Here is an 18,841-nt window from a genome sequence, read left to right as displayed (position 1 = left end):
TGGAGAAGGAAGAGATGAAGAAAAGTCTAACCAAGAAAATGTTATGCTGCAAAGAAAATGAGCAAAAATCTTCCCTTTCAGAAGTAAATGACTGCTTCTGCTCTTGTTTGGTGAGCAACTTTCCATCCAAAAATGGGATGGAAACTGAGGTGGCCAGACCATTTTGTGCTCCAGCTAATACAGTATTTCAGATCAAGAAAAACAGGCAAGGCTGCATCACTCTGGCCTGCCTCCTATGGACTTTTTTTTTTTTTTCCCTTTGAAACATTCCATTTGCTGTTCAAGCCAAGACAAGAAAAGAAACATTTTTAACCTTAAGGGTCTGACATAAGCCTACAAAATTAAATAGCCAGGACTAAAGTAAGGCAGGTTTTACAGTTCTTAAGAGTCTATCCTTTGTTCCTTCCTTAACAGTACATTATAGCCAGAGAAAACTTTCCAAGCTGAAAGCAAACAGGCAAAAGCAGATTCAACTGCTTTTATTTGAACTGAAATCTATGCGGGTCAGGACCACATGGTACTAAATATTCTACAAATAAAGAGCAAGTATCAATACCTTCCCTGATGAGCTTACACCTAGGAAGATAAAACAAACAGAAGATGGGTGGAGGAAAAGTCTGTGTAATTACAGGAATATGGTACAGTCACCCCTAGAGCTGCTCAGACTTGAGCTTCCAGACCCCAAGTCTAAGTTTGGAGCAATAAATAAAATGTGCCAGACACTATTTGCAGACTCTGAGACAAAGCAGCCTGACACAGCTTCTGTCTATACAGCTAAGCACTCAAAACCAAGTGGTCTCATCTGTATTGTCTCCTGGGAGCCCTGGCATCCCCCCCAGCTCACAATTAGGCAGTTTGGAAATGTGCTCATTGACAAGAGCAAAAACCAGTCCAGTGAACACACTGACAAACACCACAGGCCAGTGAGGGCCAACACGGTCTTCTGGCCTTGTTTAACTTGCAAATACAGATGTGACTCATCTGTCTCCCCTGTGATCGGCCTCAGAGTCCCTGCACCCACAAGGGAAATGTGCCACTAGAGCCATCGGCCAGTGACAGAGCCAGAAAAACATCCCATCAGCTTTTGGCACTTAAAAAATACTGCCTTTCACACTGTAATTCCTGTGGAAAATACAAGACGTGGCAAAACCTTGCAAAATATTCCAACAGCGTGAATACACATTGGAATCAGGCTAACACAGCCATCAGGTAGAAATCAAAAAAGGAAGGGGGTTCTAGGTTTTATCAGCATGTGGACAGATAAACTATAGGTGACCTCTCTGGAAATTTAACTCTGTTGTTTGGTTGTTTTTTTTTTTTAAAAAAGGGCAGTGCTAGGCTAAAATATCAGATGGTTTTTTATGACCACTGAAGCCATTTTCAGAAAAGCTTTGACAAAACTCGAAAGAAACATCAGAGAGCTGATAGCCACTGCAGTGCACGCAAGTGTCCTCCTAAGAAGTGCTGCTGGTTTTAGAGCAGAAGTTCACCTGCTTCTTCACAGATGTTATCAGTTCTCCTCCCATGAGATACCAACCTCAAAAGAGAGGGGATAAAAGCCTTGCAGACACAACTGTGACAGGGGGACACTGCTGATCTCCAGTGCTTGTCACAGCCCTCAGGCCACATGTCACCACCTCTTCCCCTTGCCAGAGGACCCATTCATGGAGTCCATCTCAGCTGCAGTCAGCACTGGCATATTTATTATAAACACCTGACATTCAGTGCTGCTGTGATGGCTGGAAATGGATCTGCAGGACTGAGGACAGAAGGCTTATGATTAAACGACAGTGAAAACACAGAATAACATTTTAAGACAGCAGGGTTGCAGACAAAGAAAGGTATGTCATAAGTCCCTTGTTCTCTTCCACCACATGCTCAGAAGAAGGAATGAATAATTGATCATTTAAAAAACTAGCACAATTGTTGCCAGCATCTCATCATATCCAGATGAGATGCCTAATTTTTTTATTTTTTTTAATTAATTCATGTGAAAGAAAAACTAAAACAAAAAAAAATCATCATGGATCTTGGAATATTTTATGTCAAAGAACAGCTCTTCTGCCAACTAGCTGTTGGGGTTTTTTTTAACAATTTTTGACAGTTGAGCTTCTGCAGCTTCTTTTCTTTTTCTACTACTCCAGAAGCCTTGGGGATGTTTCTCTTCTAATTTTGAGCCCACTTCACGAGCTGGGAATTCTTTCCCCAATGTGTGAGTGTGAATGATATGAATGGAGATGCACAACTGCTTACCTCTTCTCTTGCTGCTTGCTATATGCCTAACTCTTCCTGGAAGCAACGGTAGAAACTTTTTCAAGGGTTTATCTGGACCTGTGGAAACCAAAGACACAGCCTTCCTACATGTATAAAGACTTCCTCAGAACATAATGACTTTGTTTAGCATGAAGAAACTGAAATCAGGAGCCACCACTTTGATACAGAATTAGGAGTCCCACTCGCACAGTTCTTGGCCCTTGCACCTCCAGGGATGCTTTAATAGAAAAGGACTTACACAAAATTATCTTTCAAATTTAAGTGGATCAACAGTTTGAAAATGCTCTCAATTTCTCTTGAAAAGCATCTCAGAATTGGTGCTACATGTTGAATGCTTTGCTCTCTCAAGAAACATATCCTCAATGGCCATGGGCTTGTCCATTTCCACCTTCCAAACAGCCATCAGCAATCCCATCAAACAGATTGCAAGGAAATATCAATTACCTCTAACCATGCAAGAGCAAATCTCTACACCTTCACAACTCCAAGCTGAATGAAAAGAGTCCTACCTCATTTCTGAGGTGTACTTCTGGTCTCTAACATACTTGCTAATTTCTTTCATCAGTTTCAACTCATGCTCTTTATACACAGTAAACAGTCTAGCGAGGCTCTGAGTGCAGATGAATTTTAACACTGCAGGTGATAATAATACCTACTTTTGTTGTGTATTGCACTTGCATACCTCAAAAGCTGCATTACTTAGTTGTTCTGCTTGATGTAATCCTACCTGGTGCAACATAAGCAGTTGGTGCTGTGCCACAGGAGAAGAAACTTCTGCAAGTGCCCAGGCTATTGCTACAGCTGAAATTTGGTCTGATTCCTTCACTTCCAAATCTTTTGCTCAGTTTTTTGCTGTTAAATCTTGGAAAGCCTCCAAAATAAAAAAATGATAAAATCCTGAACACCACAAAAGATGTGTTCTTCCACATACTTGTAGATCATCTTTGGCTCGCTTCCTGATTTTAGCAATTACAGCTAAAGCTCCCTGCACACTGCCCATAGATACAAGGCTTTGTATGATCTGTCATTTAATTCAGAAAATTACAGCAAGTTACAGCAGGAACCCTATGGTAAACAGTAGAGCAATTCAACACTAAAACACTGGTAGGTCTCTGTATGGTTTTCTTGATCGATGTTACACTGCTGATCTATTTTTATGTATTATTTATACTGGGACAGTGCCTAGAGGCTCCAGCCAGGGCAGGACCCCATAGTGCTGCACATACTGTCAAGTAGGATGCAAGGGCCTGTCCTCCTTGCCTGTAGCCTAAATCCATACTGAATGAGACCAGATGGAGAGAACAGTCCGAGGAAAAAGTGAGACAGTTGTTAGCAGGAGTGACAGGCAGAGCACAACAGCTACTTGGAAATATCTAAGCAGTGCACAGTTCCTGTCACTGCTGTCTGTTTTCTCTCTGTCCACAGTATTGTGGTTTTTTGCAACCTGCAGTGACCTATGGACACCCTCACACACAGACTCCTCATGTCCAAGGCTCTGGGCACTTGTAAACATCTTTCACTGCCTGCTGAATTAGGGCACAAAGTGGGTGATGTGAAATCACAGGTCTGGAGTGACCCACAGGAGGATTGTGACTTTGGGGTGTCAAGAGAGCCCGGAAGGCAGCTGATCTCAGTGCAATTCACATAATCTCTGTCTTTATTCCCTAACACATTGCCTGCAGCAGGAACAGCCAAGAATCCTTCTGGTGTCAAGAAACATGTCTTAATTCAAGCCCAGGCTGTACAGGGAACCAACAATGAGTACACCTCCCACCTAACTCACTAAGTCTCACTTTGCTTGAACATGGGCTTTTAAGCTCATGGCCTTGTGACCCAAATGCATTTCTTAAATCAGGGAGTACTTATTCCATCTCCTCATCAGAGTCATGACTGCTTTACACACAGACAAAATCCCCACTGTGTTTAGGTCCTCTGTGCAAACCCTAAATCTCCCTCTAAGTTTTTAGGACTGTTCAGCTCTGATTTCCAAAGCAATGGAGTTGGGTCTGCAAGGTCAAATAAAAACAATAAACATAAATTCTTGTAAACACTTCCGAATTGAGCGTATTTTAAACATTCCCAAGCGTAAGTCTAGTCCAGTATCACACTGGAAATCCACAGGCTCCCTGACACCAGGGCCCTGTCCCTGAAGTGACTGATTGCTCACACAGCCCTGTCTCTTCATCACCAGATGAGCCAGAGGACAAGGGATGAATAGCAAAGGGATTCTCCCATTCCCTGCAGAGCCAGGCAAGTAGGGAAGTGACAAGCAGTTGTGAGGGAAGTCAGATTCCAGCTGTGTGAAGATGATCTCTGGAGAGGCTGGAGGTGGGAGCTATCAAAACAAGAGAGACAAAGCCTGAAATCAGCCCTCTCTTTCAAGAGAGCAAATCAAAAAGAGCAAACTACTCACAAAGTCACTGCAGGGTAATGAACATGATAGTCCAAGGAGGGAAAGGACTAACACCAAGTCACACCAACAACAGGATAAACTAATTAAGCTCCTCTTTCTTTGAAGTGAGAATTTGTGCTACTGCATGGCTCAGCAGAGACCTCAGGTCATCCTGATCTTCCTCACGAATCTGTATTGCCTATCCTTCCCTCAGATCCCCAGCATCCTACAACTGCTTTATGCAAGCACCTCCAGTGGTGCCCATAGAAGCTCTCAAAATTATTGTAACTCTTCTCTGAGTAACTTTAATTTTCCCACAATTTTTTTTCTTCAAATTCACAATGTCCATATCTGCATTTCCTCTGAGGATCAGTCCTTTTCAAGGAGACAGCAACCACCTAGAGCTAAAACAGCATTTCCAACTCCTTAGGCTGTTGTATGAAAGCAAGAGCCATCAGAAACAGATTGCCAAAAGAGTTTAGCTCCCATTTAGTTATTAACATCTGGATTTTCAAGTGCAGTGTTAGGTAACATGGGACATATAGGCTGTACAACATTTTTAGTAATACACAGCACAGAAGCACTTCTTGGGATGTTACTAGTCTGTGTAAGGACTGCTTCAATTAAACAGGAAAAATGGGAGCTCTATCATGTACTTAGATATTAATAAAAGACTTCCTGAATGTTTTACAAGATATAAAAAGAAGCGAACACGAATTCTTTGAGGTGGTTTCTGTAATTGTTTTAAAAGAACATTTCAGCAAACGCATTCAATAAAAACATTTTTTCCCCCTTAAAATCAAGCTGAGTTGATTTTATTTGATCCTTATATTCTTAACATTCCTCTTGCCTAATTTCAACCATCTAAAATTCAGGCACTGTCTTGGCTCCCTCCAGAGAGGGTGGAGGCAGGCACTGAGTTGATTCATCCCCTGGCTCAGATACTGCATTGCCCCAGGAGCACCTCATCCTGTACAGAAAACAGAGGAAGATTAGGTGACCATCTAACACTTCAGACAACTGTAATAAATCCCGTCTTAATTAGGTTTTCCACTCACTGTACTTGCATTGCTACAAGATCTCAACATCCATACTTTCCAAACAAGTAATCCTCACACTCTTTCTACGATAAATGGTAATTTTTACTCATTTACAGACACATACAGCTGAGGCAGGTAGAGGCCAAGTTCTAGACCTGCAAAGGTATTTAGCAAGTTAATTGTCTAAATTAGGTGCTTTTCAGTCAGCTGACAAATATTCAGTGATGTAGACAAAGCAGTGGCAGTTGGGTGCCCTGAGGAATTTGCTGGGATCTAAGTAGAATTGACTTGCCTTAAGGACATATGTCATGGAATTAACCCCAGGTCTCCTGAGCTCCTGTCCTAACCTTTGGAATGTCCTTAACATCAAGCAAATCCTCTGCTGTTTTTTGAATAAAACTTTTGAAGTATTTACAGTCATGTTGTCTTCTTTGTCAAACTCTAACAAGCTATGCACACTCAAAGCCTTTTATTCTACCTCATAAATCAAACCTGACTCCAAGCCTCCCTTCTCATTTTGACTGCTCTTCTCTAAGCTATCCTTAGATCTTAACTTAGCAGTAAGAGCACAGTGAGGCAAAAATTCCAGGATTTTTGAGATGTTACTGTGATACAACTAAACACAGGAACAGCAGCCCAGAGTTGGATCTTGCACTATAATCAGTGCAAACACCACATTCACTTCAGAGTTCTCCTCTGGTATGCAGCTTCTGAGCACTCTGTATCACAACACAGTGCACTGACACCATGTCTCTTGCACTTAGGGAAGTAACTGACCAAGACCTTAAAATTTAAATACTTGGGGCATGTCAACATGAGAGTCCAGACACAGTAAAATGTGAATTAGCAGCACACTGGCTGCTCTGCAATCACATCACACAGAAGTGTGTATTAGAAGGACGCAACTTACTTAATTTGGAAGCAACTTGCTTAATGTGAACAACAGCCTTATGGCAGACACCCTGTGACAGGCCCTGCAGAGTCACTGTGAGGAAGATACCACTCTGCACACTGTTATTCCAGTTGAACAGTAGCTGACTCCCACATGTAGACAAACTTTATCAGTCCAGAGCAGGCCTCAGCACTGGGTGATACGTGCTTTTTAGAATAATCTTGGGGAGAGCTGCTGAATGCTAAGCAAGTACTCTGACTTGCCTGGAACTTGCACCTGGGTTGCAATATGGATCAATTTATAAACCAGACTCTGTTCCTTGCATTTGAAAAGATTTTTTTTTGGCAATTATCTCATTAAAGTGAAACAGAAAAGCCAGTTTCTGTAGAGTGTCAGCCCCATATTACTCAAGCAAATTACAAGATATAAACAGTATTTCTGGTACTAAACAAGTGCAGTTCTCCCCTTCTAGGATAGCTGCCTTGATTCCCAGTTAATCAAAACAATCCTCTACCAACCTTGAATTATCAAAGTCTAACCATGTTCTGTTTTCAGAAACCATGAGCAGAGAGTATGGACTGCTTGTGGGAAACACACAGGTAAAGTACCATGAATCTTTCAAGAAAGATATTGAAATAATTATAAAAGATAATTCAGACTTCTAATTATCAGAGGACTATTTGATATTAACCTGTATTAACTAGATCCCCAAAACCTTACACAATTACCCTTATATTGAATCCAGTAACTTGTTTTTGGACTAGCTCTTATTGCCCAAATAAGATTCAGTGTCTGGGGATATCAAGAAAACAAGATTCTGCAACATCCTTTGCATGGAACTGCCTTGTCCACCTTCTGAAACAGAAGAAGTTAAATCTCCTGCACCAATATGAGGAAGTTCTGCCCAATCACCTAGCTTCAGACCAAGGAAACATGTTCTGTGTCAGGGTTTCCAACCTGTCTTGCAAACCACCAGAGGAACAAATTACTTCAGAGTTTTACACACACCAGAGAATCCTACACAGAACCGTATCTCTGTAGGGGAATGAAGAGTAAGTGCTTAGGCAGCAAACACTGCCAAAAACTCAAATGCCTATTTTGGGACTTTCTCCCAGCCTAACAAAAAAAGCAGGAGGTGGAAATGACTGCTACACAAGAAAAGACACTCTTGGGACTGAGGTCACATCTTCAACTTGAGATGTCCAAAAAGAGCTCTGAGCAGTTGCTGCAGCCTCCACAGCATAGCTGGGTTCTCCTTCTGACCAGACACACAGGCTAAGCCTGGGAAGATTTTCATAATATAATATAAGGGCAGCTTAGACTAGGTCCCATCAGTGAGATTTAGTACAAGTTGGAAAAAAGCCCCTGATCTCCTAGGAGAGAATACCAGAGACACCGACTGAGGATCCTGAATCCTGAGCACAAGGCCCACAGAGTGGTGGTGGCTCTTCAGAACAAACTGCTCATTGTCAATCACTAATTTCTCCATCCTCCTTCAGCACCTTTTCAACTTTTCTAATTGCTTGTGCTCACGTCTCTTCTCCCATGTGGCTCAAACCAGAATGAAGAGAGTCAGCACAATTTAAACAGGGTCATGCTTTCCAAGCATCAAACCAATATTTTGCTGAGAAAAGAATGAAAACAAATTGTACACTGCCTACTGCAAGGCCTTGTGAGATTCCCCCAGGGCCACCACAACAGGCCACTGTAATCTCTGCTGATGCTTGCACTGAAGATAACAATGCTGCTTGTTATCAAAGCCACTGTGTCCCAGTTACTCTGGCCTTACACACTACCTCTCTTATAAAGATGAGTGCAGCACTTTATAGATTGCCTAATACTTTATCTTGGACATGTCAAATCCCACTTTCCATTGTGTCATGTTGAATTCCTGGACGGAAAATAAAACACAACAAATCCACACACATTCCAAAATGCTTTTCTCATGTCATTTCAGTGGCATTCACCTTTTTTGTAGGGGAAAGAAGGAAGGAAAGCACAGAAAGGATGGAAAGTACTTTTTATTTATTAACACCATTCACTAGAACAGATTTTATTACCCATAAATAATGGTAGTAACCTAGGATAAAAATAGAAATAAAGCCTGTCTTCACTAAGAAAATGACTATCCATATTTCATCACTGACCAACTGCAGAACAGCTGTGCCTGTGATATCAATGTTATCACAAAGGAATTTCTGCCATTGTCCTGAAAACCTGGCACAAGACCCGAAATCTGTCTGAATTCTCTTCCCTTAACAGTTTAACACCCTACATGTCAGACTGCTTGAGTGGAGTCCCCCTGGGGAGGTGAGAGATTTCCAACATGTCAGGGGCATTTCTGGGAATTGAGAGGATACAGGAAAACTATGCCTGAAGCTTTGACACAAGCACGAGAGAGAGTTTAACTGTAGGAACGAGATGAAATTTCAGAGGGGAGTTTGGAAGCAGGCACAGATTGTCCTGTGACTTGAAACCACCTGGAGAACTGCTGCTGCTAAAAGGTAAGGATGGTCAGCTCCTGTTAAGAAAGACCAAGCCTTTGTGCCACAGGACGTGCTGGCAGTAGCACAGACCCAGCACAATGGGGAAAAAAAGGATATATCATGCCTTGGCTTTTAAATGGAAGACAACAATTGCATTCTGCTTTTTTTCTTTTTTTTCTTGCTTTGAAAGCAGATGTTTGGGATTGAGACAAACTCCCTGCACTGTTTGCTGCACACACCTTCTGCTTTTCTGTCAAGTTGTGAAAAACCAGAGAAATTGGCACTGGAGCTTTCAGTAGTGTATTGTGCCTCAGTACTCATTCTTCATCCTTACACATCAAGGTACAACAGCAACAAATAGAGGAAAAAAACAAATCTTCCATCATTCCATCACTTAGGGAGCCAAAGCACAGTAACTCATCCTTCACCAAGTAGGAAGGATTTGATTTTAAGTACCATTGAGGAGATAATCGTCTGTGTTATGAGTTTCATAATGGTGCTTGTGTTGCCATTTAGAAAAGTAATGAGCTGTAGCAAAGTCACAGGAAGCAAAGGACACAGGAGCTTCAGTCTCCTGAGGACAACATAGCAATTTATCTTTACTTAGAAAGGTAAAACTCTTTAGAGAAATAAAACAAACAAACAAACAAAAAACAAAAAAAAAAAAGAACACCAACAATAAAACCCTAAAAACCAAATCACAGACATGTAATCCTTTTTTGTTTTTCAAGCTGAGGCAGCTTTATGAGATGAAATATATCTGCTTTTCGTAGATGTCATGGAAGGACTGTAAACACCAAATCATAACTCCAAAACAAACCTGTACACTACAAACAGTATTACCCAGTACATTACTCTTAAGAAGACAGGCAGCACAGAGGAGCACAGCTAAATGCACCTTCTTTTTTTTTTTCTGGAAAGAGCACCTAAAAGACCCTTGGGCCTGAACAATGTTAGTAGCTTCCTTTTTTTAGTGCAAATTCTCTCACTTTTTCCTCAGTTAGGTGGGGGTGACATTTCAAACATTACATCAAGTCAGCTTTTCCTTAAAGCTTTGGGTTCAATTTGCAAAATAATAAATTGAGTCTTAAAATAAACACCTTGGATTTCATAAGGTCTGAGAAAAACCTCACTTCTGACAAGATTACAGATTGTATAAGGCATCAGATCAACTGCCCACAATGATTCAGGCTGTAGTTATGTAAAGCATCCTTGCCTATTAACATAGTTTTAGGAAAAAAATCAGATTAATAACAGAGATTTATGATATTAACTGACTCTTCAGTCAGCCAAGTTCAGCCTTGAAGACCAGGACAAAACTGTCTTTTGCTGTTTCCAGGCTTTACATGTAGCCAGCCCTGCCCACAGCACCTGTGCCACAGGGTGCACACACAGCAGAGCCGTGGCTGCTCAGTGCCTGTGGTGCTCAGAAACAGGCTCTGCTCTGCCCACCTCACCTGCAGAGCTGGGCACATCTCCAGGTGTGCCCAGATCTCCCACAGACTGAAAGGAGAAGATCCTCCTCTCCCAGCACCTTTCATCCAGCAGCTCCAGGGACAGCACGCTCCTTCGGGAACAGGTAGGATTGGTGTCCTTATGATTAATTCAGTGGTGTGGCTCAGTACCAAATAGGAAATATCAACACTGATACCAAAACATTAATTGGGGCAGATCAGTAAAAGAAGTCTCATCCCTAGAAGATGGTACAGCAGCCATGCAAAGCCAATCTCTTTCTGTTGGGCCTGACAACAGAGCACTCACAAAGCTGTGGAACTGAGGTGGCTGAGAAAGCCACGCTCCTGAACACCAGCAGCACCACTGCTCTGACCCACACTTGGGGAACCCCCCTTCCAGGTCACCTCAGCACCTGAGCTCCTGACAGATGTGCTAGAGACTTCTGCTGCAATTCAGTTTTTATTTTAAATATTGGCAGAAGTAAAAGACTTGACCCCACTCAAAACTGTCTGCTGTGAGAGCTCATCGCTGAGGATCCCAAATGAGTCCCGTGGCAGGGGCTTGGAACTTGATGATCTTCAAGGTCCCTTCCAACCCAAACCATTTTATGACTCTACAATGTCTGACAGAGCCCTCCCAATGCTACTGAAACACAGCTAATAAATTAATAAAAGCTTGTCTGAATGAGAAAAGGCACACTCCTTGTAACTAATGACTATATGAACACAAGTGACAAATTTGTTCCTGTGTCTTCTCTGATTTCTTTTGAACAAAAATGGATCTTCAGAGATACATGATTGCTCAACTAGTAGAACATAATATAGTAGCAGTTTTGACGATCTATTTATGTTCTTAATAAAGGTTTTCAGGTACACACTTAAAAAAAGGAAATAACACATGAAATTAAGTAAAGAATTTATTTAAAGGTAATTTATATGCAGGTGGAACCTTTTTTTCGCAAGGTAAGAGAATGGATATGAGAATGCTACATTCTCCAAAGCTACAGATTATGCCAGTGCAGGGAACTTTACAGTCAGAGCTGGTTCTTACTGTAAATCTTGGAGAAAAGGAACTACACTTCCAACAGCCTATAACTACTTGTCATTGCCCTTGATTTTATTTCCCTCTCTCAAAGTGGAGCTCTCTGGATACCCAAGGATGTTATGAGCATTTTTCCTTTATTACACTGTTCTAAAGCCTTTTAGCATAAGCCTTCATAAAACCTCACACATATGCATTATACAATTACAGGGAATAAGTTCCATATGAAAAATTCATCATATTTCTTCTTACTAATTTTTAGCAGAGATTCTGACATTAAGCATGAGAGCAACAGACATTGTTTTAATTCTTCATTGTGGAAGGGGAAAAAAATCAACTTTTTGCTTCTGGTTAAGAAAGAATTTTTTACATACTCCCTCTTTGCAGTCTCTCCCTTGCAAAACCAAAAAAGGATTTTAGACAGACAAAAAGTAACCACAATTATATGGAGTGTGTCATTGATAAATTCCAGGGGAATACAACAAGCTAGGTAGGCACATACCACTAGATCTAGCTATTCAAAATCCTAAAATTCTAGCCAAGATTAAGCTGGAGTATTTGACCACACCAGCCTTCAAGACTGCACTCAACTTTTAAAAGGCTCAATCCCAGTCTAGGCTTAAGACTTTAAGAAAGTAACTTTTTCAAGACAGCATTTTACACAGCAACCTATCTTTAAACATGTGCTTAAGTCTCTTGAAGTCACTGAGTACAGACAGACTGAGAACAGGCCCAAGTCTTTCATTTTATGACAGCCTCAGTTTTGTATAATTTTAGTTAATCCTAGGCTTTCTGTTCCTAGTGCATTTAGGCGTGAGTTATGCTGACACAAGATGAGATCAGACTTAGTGCTGCAGTGTCTTCAGGAATTTTGGAAGAGGATGTTCCAGGAAAATTGGTAACTTCTCTTCTGCCCATCCCCTTGGAGAGAAAAAAATAAGAAAGCAACAACAACCCAGCACGTCACTGGAGTATGTTTAGATGTTACAGAGGTTTTAGCCTCTCTTCTGCTGCATGACATCTGCTTCCTGCAAGTCTCCTGCTTCTCTGACCAACTAAATTGGAATCAGTTTAATTGTGGTTATTTATTTTGCTTTTAAACTGACCACATTATAAGAAAAAGCTCACACAACTCTTCTGTTTATAGCAGCACAGGAAGAAAAACATGCAAAGATGTACAAAAAAGGACAAGTGTTACTGAAAGCTGAGTAATATACACAGTGTGAAACTCATGCTGTGCAGAAAATCCTCACGAGTTACAGGTCTCCATGCACATATAAACTCTAAAGCATGAATTTGTCTTTAGCCATATGTTCTGAGCCATTTAGGATTTGTCCTGAAAATTAAGCTTGAAATAAATGTCTCTAATGTCCTGTGCTGGATCTGACCAGGGAAACTATTAGGGAAACTCTCAGGTACCAACAGAGCTCTGAACATTAATCACATTTTCCAGTTAGGATGTGGGGAAGTGCAATGACTTAGTTAAGACCAGTATAATGTCCCAGGCTTAAACTACCACACCCATCAGACTGATAGTCAGTTGAGTCAATGATTCAACCCAGATGGGAATCCAGGTTCTTCTTGGCTTACTGTTATCTCTTCTGCCCATTAGGTTATGTGACTTCCATAAATTATTTTGCAGTTCCCGTTAAAAAAATATAAATCCACATGATGCTAAATGCTGCCTCCCAGCTGTAATGCAAAGTGGAATTTTGGATCACAGCGCTGTTTCCTGACTCATCCTGGATCCCCTCCATGTGACGTTGGATCCATCTAAGCTGGGGAGAGCAGAATAGAAGGGCTGTGCTTTTTTTTTTCTTTCTACTTTTTCTCTTTTTTTCTATCACCCACTGTCAGATAACACTTGTATGCTCTCACAGCATGGCTCTAGAACATGGAAAAAACCCAACAATATCAGAGAGGGGCCTTTCTGAATACACAGGGATAGAAAGGAGAAGATAAAAGGGCTATAGATTTATACAGGGATTATTTAAATAATGACTCACTGCCATTGCTGAGTTTATAAAATATATAAAACCCAGACAGAAATGTTGGGGCAGGGGGAAACTGTGCTGAGAAGTGTGACAGAGGTGCAGCACTATAAAAAAGCTAAAAATAGCACACCCATGGAGCAAAATTTCCTTCACACAAAAATACAGCCACTAGGCTTCACGTCTCATGCACATGGCTTTACTGTGAGCTTCTCTGTTGCTTGTTTGCAGCTGGAGAAAATCCAGAAAGCAAGGAAAACAAACACACAGCATGTTCCCTGCGTGTATCTGATTTAATGACATTTAGCACACACCTTTGGCTCTTTGCAGGGGTTAAAAAGACAAAGGGCCAAAGACAGCTCCGGCAATCCCGCAGGCTGCCTTGGCAGGAGAGCGCGGTGGGAAAGCCTGCTTAACCAGCCCCAAAGGATTCCCTCACGGAGGAAACCTCAGAGCATACAGAGGTGGCTCAGTGGCCAATTCCAGCACCAGGGGTTTTAGCCAAAGAAATCCTGGCATGTGCTGGGAATTCAGCTGACTCCCAGCTGATGAATCAGCCTCTGGATCCACAGGTGACCAGCACTGCAGTGACACACAATGAAGCGGCACCTGAGATTACAGCTGCTGGATTTTTAACAGCAAAAAGAATGAGAGGAAAAACAAAAGAGGGATTAAAAAAGAATCCAGAAAGACATCATTATTTTGGCCACCCTGAGCTAACAGCAGGCTCACAGGGTGACTCCAATGATTATGGCTTTCTGCCAGGTAAACTGTGAAGATCCTGACTGTGTGGGGACATTGGCTCCTCTGCTTGTTTTGTGATATGGAAGAGAGGCTGAGCACTTACATTCCCTTCTGCTAGGACCAAAGCAAGGATAGGTGCTGTTGGGAGTGCTTCCTCCTTTCCCTTTGCTTTTAAGTACCTTGCTCTTTACATGGTTAGCTTCTTAATTATCATTACTTAATCTCTGAGTAATAAAGATGCAGTATCCTCAAACACTTTAAGGGGCTCTTTCCCAATGAACAACATCTATTTCCATTTAACACTCTAGCTTAATTAAAACTGCCACCCCCCCTCCAGCCTTGTTTCATTTAATTCAATTGCAAATCCCAGTAGAATGTCCAGGCTGCAGCACAATTTGCATAATGAACACAGTGGTATCTGCAGTGAAAACATCACCTCTCAGAAAACAAAAAAACAAACAAAAAAAAACCCCCAAAAAAAAACCCAACAAAAACATTGGGAAGCAGAAGGAAGACCAGAGCAATTACAGTGCTTTGGAAGGTTGGTTTTGGCACAACCTGCAGTTGGGAAAGAAGCAGGCAGAGGCCAATACTTAGGAGTGGGGTCAAAAAGAGCTATCAGTCTACTGGGGATCTGACCATAGCTACTCCCCAAGATAAAGCTGAGGGCAGGAATACAACTTGAAATGATTTCTTTCTCATATTAGTCACCTTACTCAGTATTAATAAAAGGCACTTCTCCCTTCTTGGGATTACTGTCCTGAAAGCACCTACCAGCTTTTGTATTTTCAGGCACAGCAGAGACTGGTGAAGCTGCTATTTCCATTTCTGGTTAAAGCACTCAATGGGCAGAGCCCACACACTGACTGTAGGAGACTGGGTTTCACAACACTTCTGCCTGGTCTAGAGCACAACTCTCAGTGCTTCAGCACTGCACTTACTGGGAGCCTGTTCTGCTGCCCACACCCTGAGAATCCCTGCTGGATCCATCCAGTCGTAAGAGGGAAAGCAAATTCAGTTCCTGGATCTCAGGCTAGTCTGGATGTCCAAGCCAAAATAAAGTTCAACTAAAAGTGAAGCCAAGCTGCTCAGCCTTGAAGGCGAAAATGGTTCAATTTATGAGACATCTCAGAGCAGGACTTGTCTTGGAAATTTTAAGAAAAAGAGGTGTGGCACCTGCTGAATTTGGGTATCTCTGTTTGACAGCAGGTTTACAATTATGGATTAAAATACTCCAATTCCTCTTTAGAAAACTATTTAGACATCCAACTTTCACAGAAGACTTTGGCTCTTGCACTTTGCAGAAGATGATGTGGTTTTTCTGGACCAAGACCATAATAACCTAAATAAACTAATTAAAAGGCAAAGATGAAAAATCACATCAATTATACTAATGAAGACTTGAAAAGCAGTATAGAGGTGGCGTGCCAATTAGCATTAAACATCTCCAAATGGTAAACAGGGAAATCAAGTCTCTTTTCTTGTCCCCCAGATTTGCAAGTAAAAGAGAGAAAGTGACATGCTACAATTCTTCAAGTTCTTTCCTGCACTTTCTGGCCTCTGTCAGAGATACAGACAGTGTGAACTGGTGCTTTCTCAGTTTCTGGTCCCATTTATTTCTATTATTTTTGGATAAGCTGCCCCAGTTCAAATCAAAGTGAAGCTCTGTTTGAGGAAACATAGGTGGCTGCTTTGTGCTCCTGCAGCACAGTCACAGATTACCTAACGCGCTCAGGAATGTTTCCCTTCTACAAGCAACAACTTTCATTTTGCAATATTCGCTGCAAAACAAGGAGCTTTCCACCCTGGGAGTTCCTTCCCGAGTGAAGTGTTAGCGGTCCCTGTGAGCAGGCGAATGATCTCCTTTCGGCGAGCACCCCGGCCAGCCAGGTGCTCTGCGCTCCCAAGGGATGGACGCGCTCAGCAGCCGCGCTCACGACGATGCTGGAGGACCGCGTAGAAAGGAAGGAATTCTGCCACCGCTTCAGCAAGGAACAGCAGAAGGAACAGCTCCTTCTGCTGAGGAGCACGGGCTGATCGTGCCCTGCTGCCTTCCCAGAGCCCGGAGCCACCTCTGCGGAGCAGAGCAGGGGTGCGGGGCTGAGGGCACGAACTCCTCTTCCATATCACAGCCTCTACGCCCCGCTCCCCAAAACTAACTCCTTGTCTCCCTTCAGCCCCAAGCTCACCCCTGGCAGAGCCTAGCCCTTTCCTAAGCCAGCCCCATCTCCCCGCTGACGGCGAGGCAGGTGGCCCGGGGGCCGCCAGGTGCCGGCACCGCTCCGCTCCCGCCCGGGGCAGGGGCGAGCGGAGGCTCCGGGGCAGGCACAGGGGACCCCGCTCCCCTTCCCAGCCCGCCCTCCACCCCTCATCCGCGGCGGAAAGCGCCCCGCCGGTACCTGCGGGGGCCGGAGAGCGGCCGGAGCGCAGCGGGGCCGGGCCGGGCTGTCGGAGGCGTTCCGGGAGCGGCGGCTCCTCCCCGGCGGCGGCAGAGGGTCTCGCTCCTTCTGCGCCGAGTGTCAGACTTTCCCTCGGCCGCCCTCCCTCCATCCCGCCACCCCTTTCCACTCCCTCGCACGCACATGCACACCCCTCCAGCAAATGGGCTGCCGCCGGAGAGTGCGCCTGTGTGTCGGGGTGTCTGTCAGCCGGCCGGCACACACCCCTGCTCCGCCGGCCGGCACAGACCCTGCTCTGCCGTGTCCCGGTGTCTGTCAGCCGGCCGGCACAGACCCTGCTCAGCCGTGTCCTGGTGTCTGTCAGCCGGCCAGCACACACCCTGCTCCGCCGTGTCCCGGTGTCTGTCAGCCGGCCGGCACACACCCCTGCTCCGCCGTGTCCCGGTGTCTGTCAGCCGGCCGGCACACACCCCTGCTCAGCCGTGTCCGTGTGTCTGTCAGCCGGCCAGCACACACCCTGCTCCGCCGTGTCCCGGTGTCTGTCAGCCGGCCGGCACACACCCCTGCTCAGCCGTGTCCCGGTGTCTGTCAGCCGGCCAGCACAGACCCTGCTCAGCCGGCCAGCACAGACCCTGCTCTGCCGTGTCCCGGTGTCTGTCAGCCGGCCGGCACACACCCTGCTCAGCCGTGTCCCGGTGTCTGTCAGCCGGCCAGCACAGACCCTGCTCCGCCGTGTCCTGGTGTCTGTCAGCCGGCCGGCACACACCCTGCTCAGCCGTGTCCTGGTGTCTGTCAGCCGGCCGGCACACACCCTGCTCAGCCGGCCAGCACAGACCCTGCTCCGCCGTGTCCGTGTGTCTGTCAGCCGGCCGGCACAGACCCTGCTCCGCCGGCCAGCACAGACCCTGCTCAGCCGGCCGGCACACACCCCTGCTCCGCCGCTCCCGGCCCGGCAAGTGCCGGGACAGCGAGCACCGCGGCCGTGTGCCCGCCCGGGGACCCTGAGCCCGGCTGCCTTCCCTGGGCACTGCCGGGTCCCAGCTGCGAGCTCGCAGGAGCATCCCGCCCTGTGTGGGACCCTGTGCTGCTGCTCCTCACCCGCACGGCCGGAGCAGCCCCAGCTCCGCTCTCGCCGCTCCTCTGGGACGGAGCTGCGGGCCGCTGCCCTGCACACTGACTGAGTAAAGAAAGCCAGCTCGCCACACTCACCGATAAGTGGCCCGGAGCTCAGGGCTGCTGCGCGTTTAAGAGTTGGCCTGTGTGCAGAGCTGGAGCTGCCAGGGACGCGGCTGCCTTAGCATTTATTTGTTTTGCCCCCGGAATGTGCTACATTGGTGGGTCTCCGGCTTTTACATGCTGCAGACCGCTTCCTAAGAGAGAATTTCTCTCCTGGACCAGCCCACTCCCACACCAAACCATTCTCTCCAACATATTTCCGTCTGTGGCTGCCCGAGGAAGAGCCTGCCTGCCCACAGGCTGAGAGCCATTGCACACACATGGCACAGACAGTATCAGACACTTCCAGAGACACACTGGGGCTCTTTCAAGAGCTGCGTTTCCCTCAGTGAAGGGCTCAGATTGAAAGTCTTCAGCTGGCAGCTCAGTACTGGAACAGACCTCGATTGTTGCTCCCGTGAAATAACAGCAGAACCAAAGAAGTCCAGAGAAATATATTGGAGTTTCCACCATGTAACTCACCTCAGCAGAACTTCATCCTCACCTACCATTCACACGGAACTCAGATGGGTGGTCTGGGTGTACACGACAGGAGCTAAACAAGAGGAGTTTTTTAGGTTCACCAAAAGTCAACTTTACACATTTTTTACCTACATTTTTTAAACAGTTTGTTACTACAGTACCAATCTGACATTGTTTTTATAAATTCTACACATTCAAATACAGACTGTACTTATCTACGTGTGTTTTATATTCCCAAAAGACAAAGGGAGGAATTTGGAGGTAGGTTGATTGTTGACTTATCCTGTTTAAGGCCTTCAAAAAAAAGAAAGGAAAACTTATACTGAATTTCCACGTTTGTATCATTATCACTGGTAAAACTTTCCATTGCTTTAATCCCCACATGGCACTGCTTAATACAAATATAATTGTGATGGGTATGATGTAGAT

The 18,841-nt window shown here is 44.5% G+C and overlaps 1 protein-coding gene across 3 annotated transcripts in view; it reads right to left on the bottom strand.

Annotated features, from left to right (window-relative positions):
- The window catches only part of SEMA3D (semaphorin 3D), a 134,198-nt gene extending 116,041 nt beyond the window's left edge, over positions 1-18,157 (bottom strand). The window contains exons 1-2 of one of the 3 annotated variants that reach the window (XM_086886604.1): positions 16,715-16,909; positions 2,254-2,331 (exon numbers count right to left, since the gene is read on the bottom strand). The gene's annotated coding sequence lies outside the window, so the exon portion shown is untranslated. Of the gene's footprint in view, positions 1-2,253; positions 2,332-16,714; positions 17,050-17,923 lie in introns of those variants that run through there. The other 2 variants (XM_086886605.1, XM_086886603.1) reach the window with 2 other exon arrangements.
- Between the last annotated feature and the right edge of the window lie 684 nt (positions 18,158-18,841).

Source organism: Cyanistes caeruleus, chromosome 4, assembly GCF_971803275.1.
Source record: "Cyanistes caeruleus chromosome 4, bCyaCae1.hap1.1, whole genome shotgun sequence".
Classification (NCBI taxonomy): Eukaryota; Metazoa; Chordata; class Aves; order Passeriformes; family Paridae; genus Cyanistes; species Cyanistes caeruleus.
This window is presented reverse-complemented; position numbering and strand designations above follow the sequence as displayed.